Source organism: Sminthopsis crassicaudata, chromosome 3 (assembly GCF_048593235.1).
Source record: "Sminthopsis crassicaudata isolate SCR6 chromosome 3, ASM4859323v1, whole genome shotgun sequence".
In the NCBI taxonomy this organism is placed as follows: Eukaryota; Metazoa; Chordata; class Mammalia; order Dasyuromorphia; family Dasyuridae; genus Sminthopsis; species Sminthopsis crassicaudata.
Genome location: NC_133619.1, coordinates 510,656,805 through 510,679,112, shown reverse-complemented (window position 1 = coordinate 510,679,112; position 22,308 = coordinate 510,656,805). Strand labels below are relative to the sequence as shown.

General features: G+C 36.3%; 1 long non-coding RNA gene across 2 annotated transcripts in view; it reads left to right on the top strand.

Moving 5' to 3' along the window:
• The window catches only part of LOC141563227 (uncharacterized), a 66,269-nt gene that overhangs the window by 2,213 nt on the left and 41,748 nt on the right, over positions 1–22,308 (top strand). The window contains exons 2-3 of one of the 2 annotated variants that reach the window (XR_012488373.1): positions 776–856; positions 5,660–8,375. This is a non-coding gene — a long non-coding RNA (uncharacterized LOC141563227). Of the gene's footprint in view, positions 1–775; positions 857–5,659; positions 8,376–22,308 lie in introns of those variants that run through there. The other variant, XR_012488372.1, reaches the window with a different exon arrangement.

The following is a 22,308-nucleotide window of genomic DNA, read 5'->3' as shown; positions in this document are numbered from 1 at the left end:
TCCAAAGTTCTTCAGAGAGACCTTGAGACTGTCTTTACTTAGATCACTTCTTCTGACTTCTATGTGAGTATTTGCCTTGTAAAACAGTGTTTTAAGCCAAATTTTTGGCATCCAATCAATATGGTCAGACCCCTTGGGAGTTTGAATGCTTGGCAGTTTAGTTTGAAAATGGACCCTAATCTCTTTTCAATAGAGGGATGATTCAGGTCAGTTCCAATATGTGATGGAGAGAGCCGTCTGCACCTACAGAGAGAGAACTGAGGGTGGATCATAACATAACATTTTCACTCTTTTTATTATGATTTGCTTGAACTTTATTTTCTTTCTCATTTTTAAACTTTTTGATCTGATTTTTCTTGTACAGCAAGATAATTGTATAAATATGTATGCCTATATTGGATTTAACATATTTTTACCATGTTTAACATATATTGGATTACATGCTATCCGGGGGTGGAGTGGGGGAAGGGGGGGAATGAGAACACAAAGTTTTTTAAGGGTCAATGTTGAAAAATTATCTTGTATATGTTTTGAAAATAAAAAAAAATACTTCAATAAAAAAAAGAAAATGGACCCCAATATTGGATATCTTATCTTGCCAGGTGTTCTTTAGAATCTTCCTAAGGCAATTCAAATAGAAGAGATTCAGTTTCCTGGCATGGTGCCGGTGGACTGTCTACGTTTCACAGACATGCAACAATAGATTTTAAACAATGACTGTAGATCTTCAAACTGATAGGGGCCCAATACCTTTTCTCTCCATACTTTCCTTCAGAGTTTCCTAAACACTGTTCTGGCAATATCATGGGACAACCTAATCATCCATATGTACATCCCTGGAAAGTATACTGCCAAGGTAAGTGGACTTTTCCATAGAATTCAAACTTTTTTCATTTGCTATAACCAATGATTCCACCTATGGATGGTGTGGTAATAGTCAGTGGAGAGCCTATTGTTAGATCCAAATTAGCACAAATAGCATACATACTCTGTTACATCTCAACCTCAGAGGCTGCAATGAGCACACAATCATCTTTGAACAAAAAAATTATGCACCAACTTTCCCTCCACTTTAGCCTTGGCATGTAGCCTTTCAAGCTAAATAATTTGCCATCAGTGCAATAGCTGACCTTGAGGCTGTTTTTAGCATCTGACAATATTGCTGAAAACATCATGCTAAAAACCAGGAGCAAGCACACAGTCCGGCTTCACTCCATGGAGTTTTATCTATCAGCTAAGACCCAGGCAAGCATACCGTCATAAAACTGACACACAATACTGATAAACTTCTGCAAGCTACCAAATTTTGCCATGGTCCTCGCAATTGATAGCCTTCAAAGGTCTTGTCAGATTGACAAAGCTTGTTCATGGACCTCTGTCGGGTCCTGGCATTTCTCCCAGAGTTGTGGGTACCAAATACCATACTGACTCTCCTCAGCCCTTTAACACTGTTTCACCCTGATTCTCAGAGAGAGAGACCATCTATCCTTTAGGTGAAGCCTGTTGAGGAAAGATTAAGAATCTTGCCAGCAATGGAGTGGCCTCCTCTCCATCCCCCCCATGATTGTCATAGGGCAACCTCATTCCTTTTTCTTCATGGAGATGGGCAAGGAGGCATCTGTGAACTTCTGGGGGGAAACTTCTTGCCACATATCCTGGAAAATTTCAGTCAGCTTTTGTATGAGCAGTGAACCCCCTGCCTTGTAAATCTCAGCTGGAATGGAATCAGCACCAGGCACTTTGCCACATGAGAGGAGCTTAATGGCATTCAAAATCTCTTCTTCAGTTGGAAGTTCAGCTAGGGAGGGATTGACTGAGGACTTAAGTTAATGGCTTCAGCATTGATTGATGATGATCTGTTGAGAACAGTATGGAAGCATTCAGCCTATCTCTCCAGGATCATGTTCTTATTACTAATCAATGTGACTCCTTCAGTGCTGAGTAGTAATAAGGCACCATAGGTCTTTTGCTCATAAATAGCCTTCAGGCAATTAAGTAATGCAAGGGAAGGCGCTATCTAGCACCAGTGAGCATTGGAAAGGTCCTAACATAAGAGGTTGTACTTAGCTGAACTTTGAAAGAGGTGAGGAATTCTAAGAGGCAGAAGTCAAGAGGAGAGCCTCCCTGAGATGAAAGATGCAGTGTAGGACATTGAGGCCAGTTGTTTTGTTGTTATTAAAGCTTTTTATTTACAAAACATATGCATGGATAATTTTTCAACATTGATCCTTTCAAAACCTTCTGTTCCAACTTTTCCCTTCCTTCCCCCCCAAGCCCTACCCTGCATGGAAAATAATCCAAAATATGTTAAACATGTTAAAATATATGTTAAATCCAATATATGTATACATATTTATACAATTATCTTGCTGCATAAGGAAAATTGGGTCAAAAAGGAAAAAAATGAAAAAGAAAACAAAATTCAAGCAAACAACAACAGAGAGAGTAAGAAATGCTATTTTGTGATCCACACTCAGTTCCCATAGTCCTTTCTCTGGGTGTAGATGGCTCTCTTCATGGATCCTTGGAGTGGAGGCCAGTTTTAGATGAGAGATTAATGTATAATAAAGTATAAAGTATAATGTATAATAAAGTTTAATAAAGTTGGAAAAAACAGAATTTAACCAAATGGTGACGGGCTTTAAAGACCAAACAGAGGAGTATGTATCAAATTTATAGAAAGAGACACTGGAATTTATTGAGCAGGGAGGTGACCTGGTCAAACCTGCACTTGTAGAAAAGCACTTTGGTGACTGACTAGAGTATGGATTGGAGAAAGGAGAGACTAGAGGCAAAGAGACAGATTAAGAGGCTATAGTCCCCGTGAGAAGTTAACAGAAACATGAACTAGGATGATACATGTACCTCACAGATGGTTAATTCTATCCCCTCAGCCAAAATTGAGCTTTTTTAGGGCTGTGAACATAGAAGATCAGTCAATATTTCATTAATTGTTATCTCTTTCTGCACCTCCCCCTCTTAGACCAGGAATCAGTTCTGACCATATTCCTGCCCAGCTCAGCAAATTGCCATGGCTCCACATAACCCACCAGTAAAAGGACAGTCTCCTCAACCTGACATTCAAGGTTCTCTAGGCTCCCCCAACTCATTCTCAACTTCATTCTTTTGATCTTTTCACCTGCCAAATACTCCTCAAATCCTGCCTCTTCTAAGAAGCATACAGATCCCACATGGGGTTTTTCCCTTTAATATTTTGTTTTTACCTCTTTCTTCCATTATTTCAAGCAAAAATTATTGATTAAAGGCTCGTTGAATTAAATTCATTTTGATAGGATTTATTATGTTCCCATTGTGTGATAGTCATTAGGGATGGGCATATATAGGAGAGAGATAGAGAGAAAGAGACAGAGAGACATACAGATAATGAGGGACATACACACACACACACACACACACACACACACAAATACAGAGAGACACATGCAGAGAAAATGAGAAACAGAGACATATATACACAGAGAGAGAGACAGAAAGAATAAGAGAGGCAGAGAAAATCAGAGAGAATGAGAGACAAGAGTATGAAAAATACAGATAGAGAAAATCAGAGAAAAAAGAAAGGAATGAAGGGAGGGAGGGGGATAAAGAGGAAGAGAGAGAGTGTATGAGGAGAGAGACAGACAGAGAAAGAGATAGAGACAGAGATAGAGGGGGAGGAAGAGAGACCGAGAGAGGAGAAACAGTCCATTTGTGTCCTTAGGGAGCTCACATTCTACAACTTGGACACAAATAAAGTAAAAATAAAATCCCCAAACAAATACAGAGTAATTGGAGGGGGGGAGGTCTAAACTATTTGGAGGTAGGAAAGATCTGCTGTGGAAGATGACACCACTGCTGAGTTTTGAAGGAAGTTAGGGATTCAAAGAAGCAGGAGTGAGAAGAGAATTCATTCCTAGGATCTTGACAATGTCTGCAAAGGCTTGGAAACAGGAGATGGAATTTCCTGTGTAGGGAACAGCAAGGTCACTTTGGCTTGAAGGAAAAGTGTGTAAGGGAGGGTGTTGTATAATGTGTCCAGATGGCGAATGACTTTCAAACAAAATTTTATCCCTTGGGGTACTAGGGAGCCAGTCAAGCTTCTTGAGTAGGGGAGTACATGGTCAGCTTGCACTGACAGAATATCAATAAAACATCTGTGTTAGGGATGGATGGTTGAGGGGAGAGTTTAGAAGTTGGGAAACCCCTGGATTTAGCACTGGGAGAGATACAGAGTTCAAATAAGATTATATCTGCTCTTCTAGGTATATATCTAGGTATATAGGTATATTATAGGTACCTATTTCACCTCCCCTTCTTATACTTTAAAGTCTCTTCAAAACTCATGGCTTTTCCAAGAATCTTTTCTTTTTTTCTTTTTTTTTTTTTTTTTTTTAATTAAAGCTTTTGATTTTCAAAACATATGTATAATTTTTAACATTCACCCTTGCAAAACTTTATGTTCCATTTTTCCCCACCATTCCCCCTATATCCTCCCCTAGATGGCAATTAATTCAATATATGTTAAACATGTGCAATTCTTCTATACTTATTTCCACAATTAACATGCTGCAAAAGAAATATCAGATCAAAAAGGGAAAAAATGAGGAAAAAAACAAAATGCAAGCAAACAGTAACAAAAAAGTGAAAATACTATGTTGTGGTCCACACTCAGTCCCCACAGTCCTCTGGATATAGAGGGCTATCTTCTTCTTATATCATGTCCATCAGGATAGATCATTGTATAATATTGTTGTTGCCATGTACAGTGATCTCTTGGTTCTGCTCAGTTCACTCAGCATCAGTTCATGTAAGTCTCTCCAGGCCTCTTTGAAACCATCCTGCTGGTCATTTCTTACAGAACAATAAGGTTCTATTACATTCATATACCACAATTTATTCAGCCATTCTCCAACTGATGGGCATCCATTCAGTTCCAGGAATCTTTTCTTGATTATTCCAGCTCTCATTAAGTTCTTCCTTCCTCTGATCATGTATCCTTTCACTGACCATGTCTTGTAAACATCCGGTTTCTATTGTGTTTCATATAAAGGCACTATTCTGGAATAGAAAACATGCTGGATTTGGAGGCACAGGTGTATGAATTTGTGGATTTAGCAGAAAAAAACAAGCCTGAGAATGTTCACCCAGAGACAGCAGATACCTTGCCCCCTTCTTGGAGCTATCTATTTAAGTGAGCCTTTGTCACATGATTTTGACTTACAAACATGTAGGACTGAGTGAATGAAAAGGCATTTATTAGGTACCTAATGTGTGTTGATTACTCTGTCAGGTACTGAAAAATGAGAAAACCAAAATGAGAATGTTCCTGCTCTTAGGAACTTATATTCTAATAGGAAGCGAGACATATTTGGTGAGTGATGTCCAGGAAAGGAATTTCATCTGGAGCTGGAGATTATAGGGATTGTGAGTTGTAAATGGAGCCAAAAGACAACTTTCCAGAAGCTGTGCTAACATAATGGGGGTGGAGAGTGGAGTCAATGAGGGTCAGAAGGAGAAGGGTTTGCAAGAATATCCTTGGATTTATCCTTCCTTCTGGATTATAAAAGGCATATCCAATATTTTTCAGTGTTCTTCCTGATCTTAATTGAAGGAGTATTGGGAGATGAAATTAACTAAATTACAATCTCGTGATCTTTAAAAGGTTGAAAAAGTAACCAGATCATTAGCACATCATCCTGAAGATATCATTGGTCCTCTTTGAGAATGAAGGATGAACCACCATAACAACAGCTGCACTTGGGGTCCATAACAGAGGCCATTGTAGCTGGTACCAGCAACAGCTGAATCTGGTAAACAAACAGCCCATCAGTAAGTGACCTGCTTGATTGAATTGACCCTGTGGCTGAGACACTGTACCCTGTGAGGAGTCAACCCAGCTGTGTAAGGAAGCAACAACACAACGTGGCAATGCCTGCTTAAAAGGAAAGAAAGATATCCTAAAATATTTTGTTATATATCCAGGATATGTATTTTGTCATTGACCTCCTTATGGTATATCTAGAAATGGAACCTTTGGATCAAAGGATAAAAAAACTTTTGTCACTTTCTTTTGATAATTTTCAATTGCTTTCCAGAATTAGACCAATTTGCAGCTCCACTCTCAGTGCATTAATGTGCTGGTCTTTCCATAGCCTCTTCACTATTGACTTTTCCCACCAACTGGGGAATTTTTTTTTGTGGTGGTGAAGAATTAGAAAATAAGTAGATGCCCACCAACTGGGGAATGGCTGAATAAGTTATGGTATATTAATATAATGGATTGTTATTGTTCTACAAGAAATGATGAACAAGCTGATTTTAGAAAGGTTTGGAAAAAATTTACACAAATTGATGCTGAATGAAACAAGCAGAACCAGGAATGCATTGTATACAGTAAAAGCAAGATTGTATAATGATTAACTATGAAAGACTTGGTTCTTCTCAGCAGTTCAGTGATCCAAAGCAATCCCAATAAATACATCTGCATGCAGAGAGAGAACTATGAAGACTGAATGTAAATCAACACATTTTTTCCTTTTTCTTCTGTTTTATTTTTCCTTGTAGTTTTTCCCTTTAGTTCTGATTTTTATCTCCCAACATGAGTCATAAAGAAATGCATATTAAAAAATTACAATGAGGTGATTTAAGGCAATCCTCATCTAGAGAGAGAACTACAGAGACTGGAAGGAAGCCTAATTTTTTCATGTTTTGTTTGTTTGTTTTTTTCTTTCTCATGGCTTTTTCCCTTTTGATCTGATTTTTCTTGCACAAAATGACAAATATGGAAATTCGTTTAAAAGGATTGCAATATTTAACATATATCAGATTGCTTGCTGTCTTGGAGAGGGAGAGGTAAGGGAAGGAGAAAGAAAAAATTGAAACACAAAGTTTTACAAAAATGAATGTTGAAAATACTCTTTGTATATATTTGGAAAACTAAAATACTTTTTGAGAAAAAAATAACAATAAAAAATTTTAAAACAAAAAAATATTCAAATGGAGACTGGATGCCAGTTGTCATTGGACTCCCAGAGTTGCTCATTTTCATCTATTCATTCCTGCCCTCAGAGAATGGGAATGGTGACTAAAATATTGGTTTGGGAATGAAGAATAGGTTCAAACCCCACCTCCCTGGATCTCAATTTCTTCATCTGTAAAGTGAGAGTTCTGTTTGATGGCCTTTGAAGTTTCTTCCACTCTAATCCTAGGATCCTAAATAGAATGATTGACTGGGGGCCAGAATACCTTCGAGGATCTTCAGATGAAGTGGTATTTTTTGGATTCAGTCAGCAGAGGGCAGCAGGAGGGGATGGTCCTTCAGTCAGTTATGAGACCGACTGGATGATTTCTGAGGTCCTTCGAACTTTGAGATCCTGTGATTTGAATTATTATTTGTTATTGGTAGCATTTCTGTCTTTCAGATCAGGGATTCCTGAGGGCTGACACTGTCTCTCTCATGTTGTCCTGGGGAATATTTAAAGAGAGGGCTATGTCTCCCTCAGTTCCCCATGAGATCTAGAAAAGGTTGGGTGGTTAATAGACCACCCCCAGAAGCCTTCATCTCTCCAGCCCTTCAGAACTATCTTCTCCCAGGATTCTGCCACTCCATGATTTGGGTTCCCTGCATATTCCCATCTTTGTGTAACACAATACTAGAATGTCAAAGATGGAAAGAATCTTTGAGATCATCTAACTCAACCCTTTCATTTTATAGACAAGGACACTGAGAAAAGAGATGATTTGCCAATGGCCACCAGCTAGTAATTAGTGCCTTCTCTCCCTATAATAACCTCACTGTCACATTAATGTAGGGTTTTACAATTTGAGTCTTATAGCAACTCTCTGCTAAGGGGATTAGGATAGGGATTTTCCCATTTTATAGTGAAGGATCTGAGGCCCATAGAGGGTAAATATGCAGATGGCTTAATAGGTGGAGCATTGACAGGAAGATCTGGACTGGAATCCTGCTTCAGAAACTTAGTAGCCATATTACTTTGACCAAGTCACAATTTCCATGAAAACTCATTTTCTTCATCTGTGAAATATGGAAGTTGAAATCAATGCTTTAAAGGTCCCTTCAGGTTTTAAATCCATAATCCATGACTAATCCCCCAATCACATTGTAAATTAATTGCAAAGATGGGCCTAAAATCTAGGTTTATTTAGTTCTCAGAATCAAGGGCAGCATCCCATGTGGGGATTCAATTTTTCTTTATTTTGTTGCTTTTTTCATAAAATAAACTCTTAGTTTTATTTATTAATTCAATAATTTTCTTACTTGAAATTATATTAATTAATCTCACCTTTTGTTTCTAGAATTTCAAATTTAATATTTAGTTGGGATTTTAAAATTTGTTCTTTTTTTTAGCTTTTTTAGTTGCATGCCCAATTTATTGAGCTTTTCTTTCTGTATTTCATTCAATTAAGCATCTAGAGATATAAAATTTTCCCTAAGCCTATATCTCAAAGAGATCTTAAAGGAGGGAAAGGGACCCACATATGCAAAAATGTTTGTGGCAGCCCTTTTCATAGTGACAAGAAACTGGAAACTGAGTAGAAGTCCATCAGGTGGAGAATGGCTGAATAAGTTTTGATATATGAATGTTATGGAATATTATTGACCTATAAGAAATGATCAGCAGGGTGATTTTAGAGAAAGAGGCCTGGATAGACTTACATGAACTGATGATAATGTGAAATGAGCAGAACCAGGAGATCACTGTATATGGGAACAACAATATTATAGGACAATCAGCTCTGATGGATGTGATTCTTTCCAACAATGAGATGATTGAGGCCAATTTCAATGATCTTGCGATGAAGAAAGCTATATATATACCCAGAGAGAGGACTGTGGGAACTGAATCTGGATCACAGCATAGTATTTTCACTTTTGTTGTTGTTTGCTTCCGTTTTGTTTTCTTTCTCATTTTTACCTTTTTGATCTGATTTTTCTTGTGTAGCAAGATAATTGTATAAATATGTTTACATAAAAAAAAATTTCTCTAACAACTGCTTTGGCTGCATCCCATAAATTTTGGTATGTTGTTTCATTATTATCATTGTCTTGGATGAAATTGTTGATTGTTTCTATGATTTGTTGTTTTACCCACTCATTTTTTAGAATTAATTTAGTTTCCAATTAATTTGGGGGGAATCCTTTTTTTCTGTTCTGGAGCTATGACTACATTACTATGTAAATGAGACTTGGCTGGGGAAGGGGAAGATGGACACAAAATCTTTGCCTTCTGTTCCCTTCTGGGGCAGAGGAGGAAAACTTGTTCTGTGTTGTCCCAGAAACCAGAGGTAGAACCAATTAAGCAAGGAGGTCAGAAGTAGTAGTCACAGCAATTTAAGTATTTCCTACCATTCAAAGCTGACCTCAGTGGAATGAGCTGTGGAGGTAGAGAGTGAATTCTCTGTCACTTACAGGTATGTAGATGCTGTCAGGGAGTTTGTGAAAGGAAAAGAAGGTGTCTCTTGTAGATGGTAACCCACAGGTAGATTTGGGTCCTTTCTTTTAATTTCACTCTGGTTTAACCCATCTGCTGAGATGGTTTAGTGGGACGTGGCTGCTGGAGGGAGGGTGGCTGCTGGAGCCAAGGATGAGAATTGGGTGGCAGGTAGACACCAAATATGGATGAGCAGTCCCAAAAAGGGCCCAACAAGCCTTCACCCCAGAGATACTAGACCTCTTGGAACATCCCTAGGTGCTGAATTACACAATGATTCACATTGAGTTTTCAGTCTTTAAAACTTTGGGACTGTTTTTAAATGAATAATTGTTTAGCCCCACCTCTCCAATCTTGTACTGATAAAAGTGACTTTAAAACCTAAGAAGTACTATAAAACTTATATTCATTGCTATAGTTTCATCTTATTAGCTTTGAGCAGTGTTCTGGCCTGTTATGGTCAGTTTTAGGTCCCGATTGTCACTCAGTATGGCAGCTATCTTTGTACTTATAATAACTGGAAATGGGCTATCTGTGCTTATATTAAGCCATTTGAATTATTTATTGAGCTTGCCTAGAGAAAGACTACTCTGAAGTAAATGGTCACCTACCTTGTATGACAAATGAAAAATCCTGAAAGAGAGCATTTCCGTGTAAGTAATAATCAACTTATTAATTAATTGGCAATTAATAAATTAATGATCACTAAAGACAAACCTACAAAAATACTGAATGCCTTAAATATCTTTGTAAAAGGGAGTGTGGCTAGCAAGTGAAACTTAGCTCTGATTGGTGGAAATTTTAATGAAGAGGTAGGTTAGAAGTCTTCAGCTCTTTCTACTGTTATCATCATGATTTTCATCCAGACCACTCTGGTTGGTTTTTTCCTTCATAAGTTGGGTCATTCTAATTAAGAGGTATAAGGTACTCCCTAGAAGAGGTGGAACCAAAATGGTGGAATAAAGGCAGGAACTTGCTCAATCTCTCCCCCAAACTACTTCAAATTCTTTTAAATAATGACTCTAAACAAGTTTTAAAGCATCAGAACAGTCCAAAAGTTGAAGACAACTTAAAAGGTCAGCAGAAAAGGTCTGTGATATTAGGGTTGAAGTCTAGCATGCAGACCTGATGTAAGCCAGGCCAGCACAGCCCCAACCCTGGCTGGCCCCAGCCCCATCTCTGGTCCTGACCCATACCAACAAAGCAGAAACTAATTTAGGGAATTAACAACAGTACTGGTGGCTTTCAGACTCCTCAGCCCAGAGACACCAAAGAGGACTTGGAAGGTCAGCAGAAAAGTTTTGTGGCAACAGGTTGGGAATCTAGTGCAAAATCCCAGCATAGGTCACACCACCACAACCCCACCCCTGCTCTGGCCCCAGCATCAGCAAAGCAGGACTATGTTGCTTTAGCACACTAGATCTTACAGCTACAATGGGGCGGGGACAGTCTTATCAGTTTGAAAGCAGAAAAGAGAGCTTGTAGTCAAATATCTAGAAGGATCTCTGAAAACAGTTACACAAAATCCCTGGAGTTTGTGACATTGCACATTCCACTCTGGAAACAGAGCCTTATTTTCTTTCTTTCTTTCTTTTTTCTTTTCTTTTCTTTTTTTTTTTTTTTTTTTATTAAAGCTTTTTATTTTCAAAACATTTGCATGGATAATTTTTCAACATTGACTCTTGCAAAACCTTGTGTTCCAAATTTTCTCCTCCTTCCCCCAGCTTAGATGGCAGGTAATCCAACATATATTAAACATGTTAAAATATATGTTAAATCCAATATATGTGTATACATTTATACAATTATCTCGTTGCACAAGAAAAATCAGATCAAAAATGAAAAAAATGAAAAGAAAATAAAAAGCAAGCAAAGCACAACAAAAAGAGTGAAAATGCTATGTTGTAATCTATCACAGTCCTCTCTCTAGGTGTATATAGCTCTTTTCATCACAAGATCATTGAAACTGACCAGGGCCTTACTTTCATAAAGAGTTAAAAGCTGAATAATAGGCTAGGAGAATGATCAAACAATAGAAAAAGTTTCTAACCATAGAAAATTACCATGGTAAAACACACACTCAGAAGATGACAAAGTCAAAACTCCTTCCTCCAAAACTTCTAAGAAAAAGCTATGAAAGAGCTCAAAGGGAATTTTGAAAATCAAGTAAGAGAGATAGAGGAAAAATTAGCAAAACAATTGAGAGTGGTACAAAACAAAACACAAAAAACTTATTATAAAAATAATGCCTTAAGAAAGCAAAATTGGCCAAATGGGAAAAGTGGTACCAAAGTTCACTGATGAAAATAATCCTTAATAATTAGAATTGAGGGGCGGAGCCAAGATGGTGGAGATGACACACATTTCTCTCTGACCTTCTTTACAACCCTCACAATAATTACAAAACCCAGCCTCTGACTTAGCTTTGGATGGGCAAAACCCACAAATATTGGGAGGGCAATAAATTATCAGCAGAAGATAATTTCAAAGATCACCAGAAAAGGTATGTTTCATTTGGAAATGGGAGGGAAGCAGCCAGGTCAACCAGTACAAACACCAGGGCAGATAGCACAGAGCCCAAGAGCATTGCTGATGACTCCATGTGGCAGAGCCAGGACCAGGAGTGAATCAGCACTGACCCAGCTCAGCTTTGGTTGCTTGGGAAACCTCTCCCATCCTAAAGGCAGACCTTAACTTAAAAAAAATGAGTGAAAAATTAAAGAGGACTCTAACTATTGACAGTTTTTATGGTGAAAGAAAATAACAGATTTCACACCCTGAGGAGACTAAAGGCAGATTGTCTCCAAATGAAGCTCCAAGGGGTGAAATAACCTGGTCCCCACCACACAAGGCTCTCAGAAGACTTTGGAAAGGATCTTAAAAGAGAACTAGAGAAAATGGGGAAAGGAAATGAAAGCCTTGCAAGAGAGTCTAGAAAAGGCAACACAAAATAGATATAGTGAAATGGAAAAAGCATATAACTGATTAAAAGATATATTTGATAAACTGGAAAAAGAAAGCAATTCCCAGAAAAACAGAATTTGTGAAACAGAAAAAGAAAATAACTTCTTAAAAAACAAAATTTGTGAAATGGAAAAAGAAAATAACTCCCTAAAAACCAGAATTTATGAAATGGAAAAAAATTCTATAGAACAAAACAACTCATTCAAAAATTCAATTGGACAAATACAAAAAGAAGTTAAAAAAAAAAGTAAATGAAGAAAATAACACACTAAAATTCAGAATTGAACAAATGGAAATGAATGACTCAAGGCAACAAGAATCAGTCAAGCAAAACCAAAAAAAGAGTAAAATACCTAATGGGGAAAACAATGGACCTGGAAAATAGAACTAGGAGACACAATCTAAGGATTATTGGACTCCCTAAAATACATGATAAAAAAAGAGCATAGACACTATTTTTCAGGAAATTATCAAAGAGAACTGCCCAGATGTCAGAAACAGAAGGTAAAATAGACATTGAAAGAATTAATTGATCACCTACAGAAAGAGATCCCAAAATTAAAACTCCAAGAAATATTGTGGCTAAATTCCAGAACTATCAGACCAAGGAAAAAATAGTACAAACAGCCAGAAAAAGCAAAAACAAAAAACAAAAACAATTCAAATACCTAGGAGCCACAATAAGGATCACTCAGGATCTAGCAGCTTCCACATTAAAGGATTGAAGGGCCTGGAATCTGATATTCTGAAAGGCAAAGGAACTTAATATGCAGCCAAGAATAACTTACCCAGCCAAAATAATCATTTTCTTCTAGGGAAGAAAATGGACATTCAATGAAATAGGTGAATTCCATTTATTTCTGATGAAAAAACCAGAGCTAAACAAAAAGGATTCGAGAAAAGCAAAAAAGGTAAAAAAAAAAAAAAAAAAAAAAAAAAAAAAATACTCTTGAGAACTGTATTTATGTTATGGGTATACGGAAAGAGTACATGTATAATTTAGTTTACTGTTATAATATAAAAAAGGATCTAGAAATGGAAAGGAAATTATAATAGAAAAAGGGAAAAGTGAAGGTAAAAGGGAAACTATATCTCATGAAGAGGCAAAGGAAACCTATTATATCTGAGGGAAAGAAGGGAGGAGAAGGCTCATAGTGTGAATCTTACTCTCATCAGAACTGGCTCAAAGAGAAAATATTAAACATATTCAGTTTACAGAGAAACTTTTCCTAGCTCATTGAAAAGTGAGAGGGAAAAGGCAAAAAGGGAAGGGGTAGAATAAATAGAAGGGAATACAGAAATTAAAAGGGAAATATTTAAGAAAAAAGGAGGGAATCTAAGGGGGAGGGAGGATCCTAAAGAGGGAGGGCTGCATGAGGCAAATGATGCTCATAAATTTAATACTGGGAAGTGGGGTAAGGGGAAAAGGAAAGAGAAAAGCATAATCTGGGGTTAACAAGATGGCAGAAAGTACCGAATTAGTAATCTTAACCACAAATGTGAATTGAGTTAAACTCTCCCATAAAGCGGAGGGGGATAGAAGACTGGATTAAAAGCCAGAATCCTAAATATATTGTTTACAAGAAACACATTTAAAGCAGGAAGATGCATACAGAGTAAAGATAAAAGGCTGGAACAGAATCTACTATGCTTCAGGTGATGTCAAAATAAGTAGAGGTAGCCATCCTGATTTCAGATCAAGCAAAAGCAAAAATTGATCTAATTAAAAGAGATAAGGAAGGGCAGCATAGATAGTGAAGCAATATCAAAACTAAACATATATGCACCAAGTGGTATAGCATCTAAATTCCTAAAGGAGAAATTAAGAGAGCTACAAGAAGAAATAGCAAAACTATAATAGTGGGAGATCTCAACCTTGCACTCTCAGAACTAGATAAATCAAACCACAAAATAAATAAGAAAGAAGTTAAAGAGGCAAATAGAACACTAGAAAAGTTAGATATGATAGATCTTTGGAGAAAATTAAATGGAGACAGGAAGGAGTAAACTTTCTTCTCGGCAATTCATGGAACCTATACAAAAATTGACCATATATTAGGGCATGAAAACCTCAAATTCAAATGCAGAAAGGCAGAAATAGATCCTTCTCAGATCATGATGCAATAAAAATTACATTAAATAAAAAGCCAGGGGAAAATAGACTAAAAAGTAATTGGAAACTAAATAATCTCATCATAAAGAATGAATAGGTGAAACAGCAAATCATAGACACAATTAATAATTTCACCCAAGAGAATGACAATAATGAGACAACCTACCAAAATGTGTGGAATGCATCCAAAGTGGTAATAAGGGGAAATTTTATATTTCTAGAGGCCTACTGGCATAAAATAGCGAAAGAGAAAATCAATGAATTAGGCTTGCAACTAAAAAAACTAGAGAAAAAGCAAATTAAAACCCCCCAAACACTAAACTTAAAATTCCAAAAATAAAAAGAGAGATTAATAAAACTGAAAGTAAAAAAACCTATTGAATCAATAAATAAAACCAAGAATTGGTTCTATGAAAAAACTAACAAAATAGATAAACCCTTGGTAAATTTGATTAGAAAAAAAGAAAGGAAAATCAAATTGTTAGTCTTAAAAATGAAAAGGGAGAACTTTCCACTAATGTAGAGGAAATTAGAGTAATAATTAGGAGTTACTTTACCCAATTTTATGCCAATAAATTTGATAACTTAAATGAAATAGATGAATATCTTCAAAAATATAGGTTGCCCAGATTAAGAGGAAGAAGTAAATTGGTTAAATAGTCCCATTTTAGAAAAAGAAATAGAACAAACTATTAATGAACTCCCTAAGAAAAAATCCCCAGGACCAGATGAGTTTATATGTGAATTCTACCAAACATTTAAAGAACAACTAACTCCAATGCTATATAAACTATTTGAAAAAATAGGGAATGAAGGAGTCCTACCGAATTCCTTTTATGACACAGACATGGTACTGATACCTAAACCAGGTAGGACAAAAACAGAAAAAGAAAATTATAGACCAATCTCCCTAATGAACATTGATGCAAAAATATTGAATAAAATATTAATAAAAAGAGTACAGAAAATCATCCCCAGGATAACATACCATGACCAAGTAGGATTATATCAGGAATGTAAGACTGGTTCAATATTAGGAAAACTATTAACATAATTGGCTATATCAATAAAAAATTAACAAAAACCATAAGATCATTTCAGTAGATGCAGAAAAAACATTTGATAACATCCAACACCCATTCCTATTAAAAACATTAGAGAGTATAGAAATAAATGGGCTTTTCCTTAAAATAGTCAGTAGCATCTATTTAAAACCATCAGTAAGCATCATATGTAATGGTGATAAACTGGAACCATTCCCAATAAAATCAGGAGTGAAACAAGGTTGCCCACTATCACCATTACTATTCAATATTGTGTTAGAAATGCAGCTTTGGCAATAAGAGATGAAAAAGAGATTAAAGGGATTAGATTAGAAACCAAATTATTACTCTTTGCAGATATGATGGTAGACTTAGAGAACCCCAGAGATTCTACTAAAAAGCTATTAGAAATAATCCATTAGCAAAGTTGCAGGATATAAAATAAATCCACATAAATCATCAGCATTCTGATATATCACTAATGAAATTCAACAACAAGAGATACAAAGAGAAATTCTCTTTAAAATAACTGTTCAAGAGAATTGAACTCTTTGTACTAGAGTTGGAATGCTTGGCAGTTTAGTTGGAGAAAGGATCTTAGTGTCTGATATCTTATCCTGTTAGGTGATCTTCATAAATTTTCTAAGACATCAATTGGAAGTAATTCAGTTTCCTAGCATGATGTTCCTATCATGAAACCTGTCCAGACTTCATAGGATACAGCAATAAGGTCAGCACAGTGGCTCTGTAGATCTTTACCTTGGTAGTCAATCTAATACCTGTCCTCTCCTTTCTTTGCTTTGGAGCCTCCTAAACACTGAGTTAGCTCTGGCAATGTGTATATCATTATGTATGTGTATATCCCTGGGAAGTATACTGCCAACGAAAGTGAACTTATCCACAGAATTCAAAACTTCTTTATTTGCTATAATTAATGGTCCCACATATGGAAGATGTTGTGCAAAGTGCTGGACTGATCATAGACTTATCCTCTCCAAGCTAAATATTCACATTCCACAAAAGTGGCAGCTCCAAGGCAAAAAGACTATCAGAAGAATTAATGTCAACAGATTAGAATGCTTCTCAGAAGGACCAATTTATTGCCAACTTGATGGGTAAATTGAGCCAACATACACACTTGGCAACACACTTGGAGTAGAAAAGGAGTGGGCAGTTTTCAGAGATTTTGTGTACATGCTGCATTTGCTCATCTGGGTCAGAACAACAGAACATAGAAGGGAATTCAAAATATAAAACAATAAATTTCCATTTCAAGAAGACCTATATAATAAAAATATGCTAATATAATTTTTATTATAATAAATGCATTGTTTTCAGAACTATTCATATTTTCTTTGCTTCCTTATAGGTTTTTTTTTGTTCTCTGCTGTGCACTTTTTACTTTATTTTCCCCCCTTTACTTTCTGACCCTTTCCTCTAAGAAGGCTACAATTAAATTCATTTATATTCACACACACACACACACACACACACACACACACATACACACACACATACATGTACATATACATAAATATCTATAATCATACACATATTCACTATGTAAGACTACTGTTTGTTTATTCTCTATTTTTCTGAAGGTGTATAACATCTTCCTTCATAAGTCCAAGCCTTTCCATATTTTTCTAAATTCATTAACTCATTATTTTATATGCCACAGCAATATTCCAATTTTATACTATCTACTTTAAATAGTCTAAAACAATACTGATTAAAATGGCTGACATATAGTGTAGTTTCCTTTTAAATTAGATCTCTTATTCTAATACTTCAGGACAATTTTATTTAATTTTTTCTTATATCATTGTATCAAAATTCTTTTTTGGATTTCAGATTTCATGTAGTTCAATTATTCTTGCTTATTTTTCTTGACTTGTTCTCTAGATCAGTTGTTTTTCTTATGAGATGTCTCAAATTCACTTCTATTTTTTCATTCTTTGTGTTTTATTTCATTATTTCTCAATCTCTTATAATTTCACTGTTTTCCACTTGCCCAATTTTCATTTTCAAGGAATCATTTTTCTTCCTTAAATTCTGGATCTCCTTTTAAAGAAGGGAAATGTATTTTGTATGTGCAAAAAATGTTTGTGGCAGCCCTCTTTGTAGTAGCCAGAAATTGGAAACTGAGTGGATGCCCATCATTTGAAGAATGGCTGAATAAATTGTGGTATATGAATGTTATAGAATATTATTGTTCTGTAAGAAATGACCAACAGGATAATTTCAGAAAGGCCTGGAGAGATTTACATGAACTAATGCTGAGTGAAGTGAGCAGTACCAAGAGATTATTATATACTTTAACAACAATACTATATGATGATCAATTCTGTTGGATGTGGCACTCTTCAACATTGAGATGAACTAAATCAGTTCCATATGTTCAATAATGAATAGAACCAGCTACACCCAGGGAAAGAACTCTGGGAAATGAGTGTGAACCACTACATACCATTTCCAATCTCTCTGTTCTTGTCCGCCTGCATTTTTTATCTCCTTCACAGGTTAATTGTACATTATTTCTTGTGTAGCAAAATAATTGTATGGACATGTATACATATATTGTATTTAACATATACTTTAACATATTTAACATGTATTGGTCTACCTGCCATCTGGGGGAGGGGGGAGGGGAAAAGAGGGGAAAAATTAGAACAAAAGGTTTTGCAATTGTCAATGCTGAAAAATTACCCATGCATATATGTTTCTTGTAAAGAAAAAGCTATAATGAAAAAAAAATTTAAAAAGATTCTGGATCTCCATTTTAGAATGAAGTTCTTGGTTTTAATTCCAAGTCAGAAGGAAGAACTTCATCCTCCTTTTAGTGCCCACACTCAGCAATAACTCTGCCCCGCTGCTTTTGTACTCACTGGGTATGTGCTGGTTCCTTCTCTCCCAGAACTGCATCTTTAGCAGCACAACTGGACCTGGCATCCATTATCAGTAGAGTTTTTCTTATTCTCTTCTGATTGAGATGCCAGATTCCCTACACTGTCTGGGAGGTGAAAATTTCTGTGACTGGGACTGAAGCTTCCTCTCAATCCAGTTAGCCTCAGGGCTCATGCACTTGCTTTCAGCAGAGCTAGCCTGGAGGTAGTTTGCACTCCACACAGGCCAAACTTCCCTCCTGGTATCTGTCTTTGCATCTTCTCCATTGTCCCAGGAAAACCATGGTTCTGCCTCAATTCTTATTTATTTTTGCTGCTCTACATTCACTCGGGTATTATTTTGTCTTATTTGTGGGGGGAGATCTGGAGAGCTTGGAATTTTCTGAGATACTCTGCCATTTTCCCAGAATTCTCTCTCAGTTTTCTTTTATGTATCTTCCCACTTTAAAATGTATGCTCCTTTCAAGTAGGGACTATCTTTTTGTTTATATTTGTGTTTATATCCCCAGAATTCCTGGGAATTCAATGGTAATACTATGGGAATAGAGAAAACTAGGGTTCATCATGAGAGGAGGATACTGAAGCAAAAAATTCTCTCCTATCTTGATGGTTAATTAAAAATAAAAGACTTTTAAAAAAGAACAATCCAGGAATTTATATCAGCACAATGGTTAATACAAAATAAACACTTAATAAATGCATCTTTACTAACTGGTACTGTGCCTTTGCTTCAGATGCTCAATTTAACATTTCCTGGAAGGGGCTTAGCCTGTCTTGTCAGATGCTGATTGCATATTAGAAACTCCTCCAGGTAAGCAGTTTATCTTCATAGAGAGGGAAACAGTTGAAACTGAGGTCCATGCTGCCTTCCTGTGACTGGGCTTCTGGCTTTACTTTTCATACATCTTCCATCTTAGAGCAGGTTCATTCAATTTAATTCTATTTAGTTTAACTGCATGCAGAATCCTTTGCTAGGAGATAGGGGAAATACAAAGTTTAAGACATGGTCTCGGTTTTTATCAACCAACAAATATTAAATACTTACTATATCCTAGGAGCTATGCTAAGCACTGGGTTAATACAAGTATAACAATAATTACCCTAGCCCCTAATGTCTGAGAGTCAGTTCTGGAAGTAAGGCTGGAAAAAAGTGAACACAACCAAACATGAATGATAAAGAAATATCACAGAACCAAGCTTGCTCAAGATACAAATCCCCAACAAGCAAAGTTTCAAAGACAAGCAGGATTTGACACAATTTCTACTGGAATTTTTGGAAGAAATGAAAGAAGAATTTTAAAATAATCACATAAATGAAATGTGAGCTCTGGGGGAAAGAATGGGCAAGAAAGTAAGAATTGCAAAGGAAAGAATTGGAAAATAGCCTAGTAAAGGAGATACAAAGTCTAACTTAATTATAGAATCTGAAAATTAAATTGGTCCAGACAGATATCAATGATTCTATGAGAAGAAGAAATACTAGAATAAAATTGGACTGAAAAAATATCAGTAATTATAAGGTACTTACTGTCAAAAACAAGTGGCCTAGAAAATAGGTCAAGGTAAGAGAATCTAAGAGTCATTAGACTATTAGAAAACTTCAACCACAAAACTCTATATATCATATTTCAAGAAATAATAATAGTGACTAGTATATATAACACTTTCATGGTTGCCAAATGCTATACATGTATTATCTCATTGTATCTTCATAACAGCTTCACATTATAGATGAAAAAAATTGAGGCTGAGTGAGGTTAAGTGATCCAGTGTCTGAATAATAAGTGTCTGAAGCAGGATTGAACAGTTTTTCCTTATTCCAAGACCAATGTTCTATATCCTATGCTAGCTAATGTGGAAATCATAAATGCCACCAACCAAGGATGATTAGTACTCAACAGAAAAGTGAAAACAAATGAATCAATACACTCCTTAAAGAAATCCTCAAATAAAAACTTTCAAGAACAAGCTAAGTGACAAGAGTCACACAGCTAGGAAGTGTTAAGTGTCTGAGGGCAGTTTTGAACTCAGGTCCTCCTAACTCCAGGGCTAGTGCTCTTTCCACTGCACCACCTAGCTGCCCCAATTCCTACCCATTCTCAACTCAATACAACTTTCTCTGGATAATCTTCTGGCTGGTAATGGACTCTTTTTCTGACCTTATAGACTATGGAGTTTGCATTTCTCTGATGCATTTATGTAATGTTGTATAAAATAGTTATCCAGGGTGATATCTTGTCTATTTACCAGACTGTGAGAATCATGAAGGCAGAGGGTATGGGCCAGGGCTTATCTAAATTTTCTATCTTTCCCATTGTCTGAGACAGACTTTTTTCCAATAGTGACTGTAATTCTGAAGAATTTTATACATTTAACAACCATTAGAATGGTCATTAAAAAGTGCTTGATACTTTTTGTTTAAATGACTTGTGTACCTGAATCTTTATACCTTTGTATGTCCATAACTCTGGGGGGGGATTCCTTGTGTCAGAAGCTCTTATGTGACACAAAGGATCTGGGTGCATTTTGGGGGATTTTTCTCCATTCTTGCCCATTATTCCCACCCAGATATTCTGGGAATCTTGCTATATGACACCACCCAATGCAATGTCACTAAATCCCTCTGCAAACACACAGTTCATGAAACTCAAAGAAAAGTTTTACTTATAGGTTGAAGAAAACAAATAGACCTCATTTGGGGACTTTTTGAAAAAAATACCATTGACCCACTATAAGCCTGGGAAGGGGAGATGGATATAGCTTTAGTCCTGGGGAACCCAGAACAGCTTCAGTCCTTTGAAAGCCAAGAGAGCCAGCTAGTTTACCCTTTCAATGTTGCTCAGGGAATGGCTTGCTTACCTGAAGCTCCCAGATGGCTAATCTGAGTGAGGTTGGGAGGTTAATAGGTAGGAGGGCTGGATTCTTGGCTCCAGGTTTACTATGTGAGGTTGCAGTATTGGCTGCATCTCTCTGGGCCTTGGTTTTGTCCAGAGAGTCTAAGTTTCTCTGAAAATCTAGTTCAGAATTCAATGGGATATAGAAAACTTTGAATGTTAGAGGCACCTACAACACCTGTACTGCACACAGGAGCTTATGTAGATGGGCTACTGTTAAGACCTGGCTACATTCTGTGACTTGAATGCTTGATTTGGGCATCAGGGCCAGTTCAGGTCAGAAGTTCACAGATCTAGATGATCTGTGGCTTCTGGGAAGTAGATAATGAACCCATTGTCGGCTTTTAAAAAAGTTTCTAACAGAAGCTCTAGGGAGAAAGGTTTATACACCTACATGCATAGGGAATATTGTTCCTTTCACAAACCCCCTACTCTTTCCCCTCTAACTTCTCTATTTTATTCTCCTTTACTCTGAATTTGAAAATAAACAGTCCAGAGCAACCTAGTAACTGTCTGGTTATTCCTAGAAAAACTTGGGGGGACCAATTTTTTATTGATTTTTTAAAATATGATTTTTATTTCTGATTATGTATCACCACCTCTCTCTACCCCCACTTCCCTTTACACCCCCTTGACCTTTTACGGGAGTATCATACCTAAAGGCAAAAAAGAAAAAAGAAAGAAAGAAAGTTTTGGAAAAACAAATTGACAACTTATCTAAATCTGACCAGGAATGTAATGTTTCACATTCATGGTTTCCTTTGCTTTCCAATGAAGGTAAGGAGGAACATTTTCTAATCTCTTCTTTAGGACTATGATTGGTTTTTATAATTATACAGCCTTCAGTTACATTTTTCTTTTTGTATTTTTATTTACATTGTTGCCATCATTATATATATATATATTTCTTTCCTGGTTCTAACTTATTTTGCCTCAGTA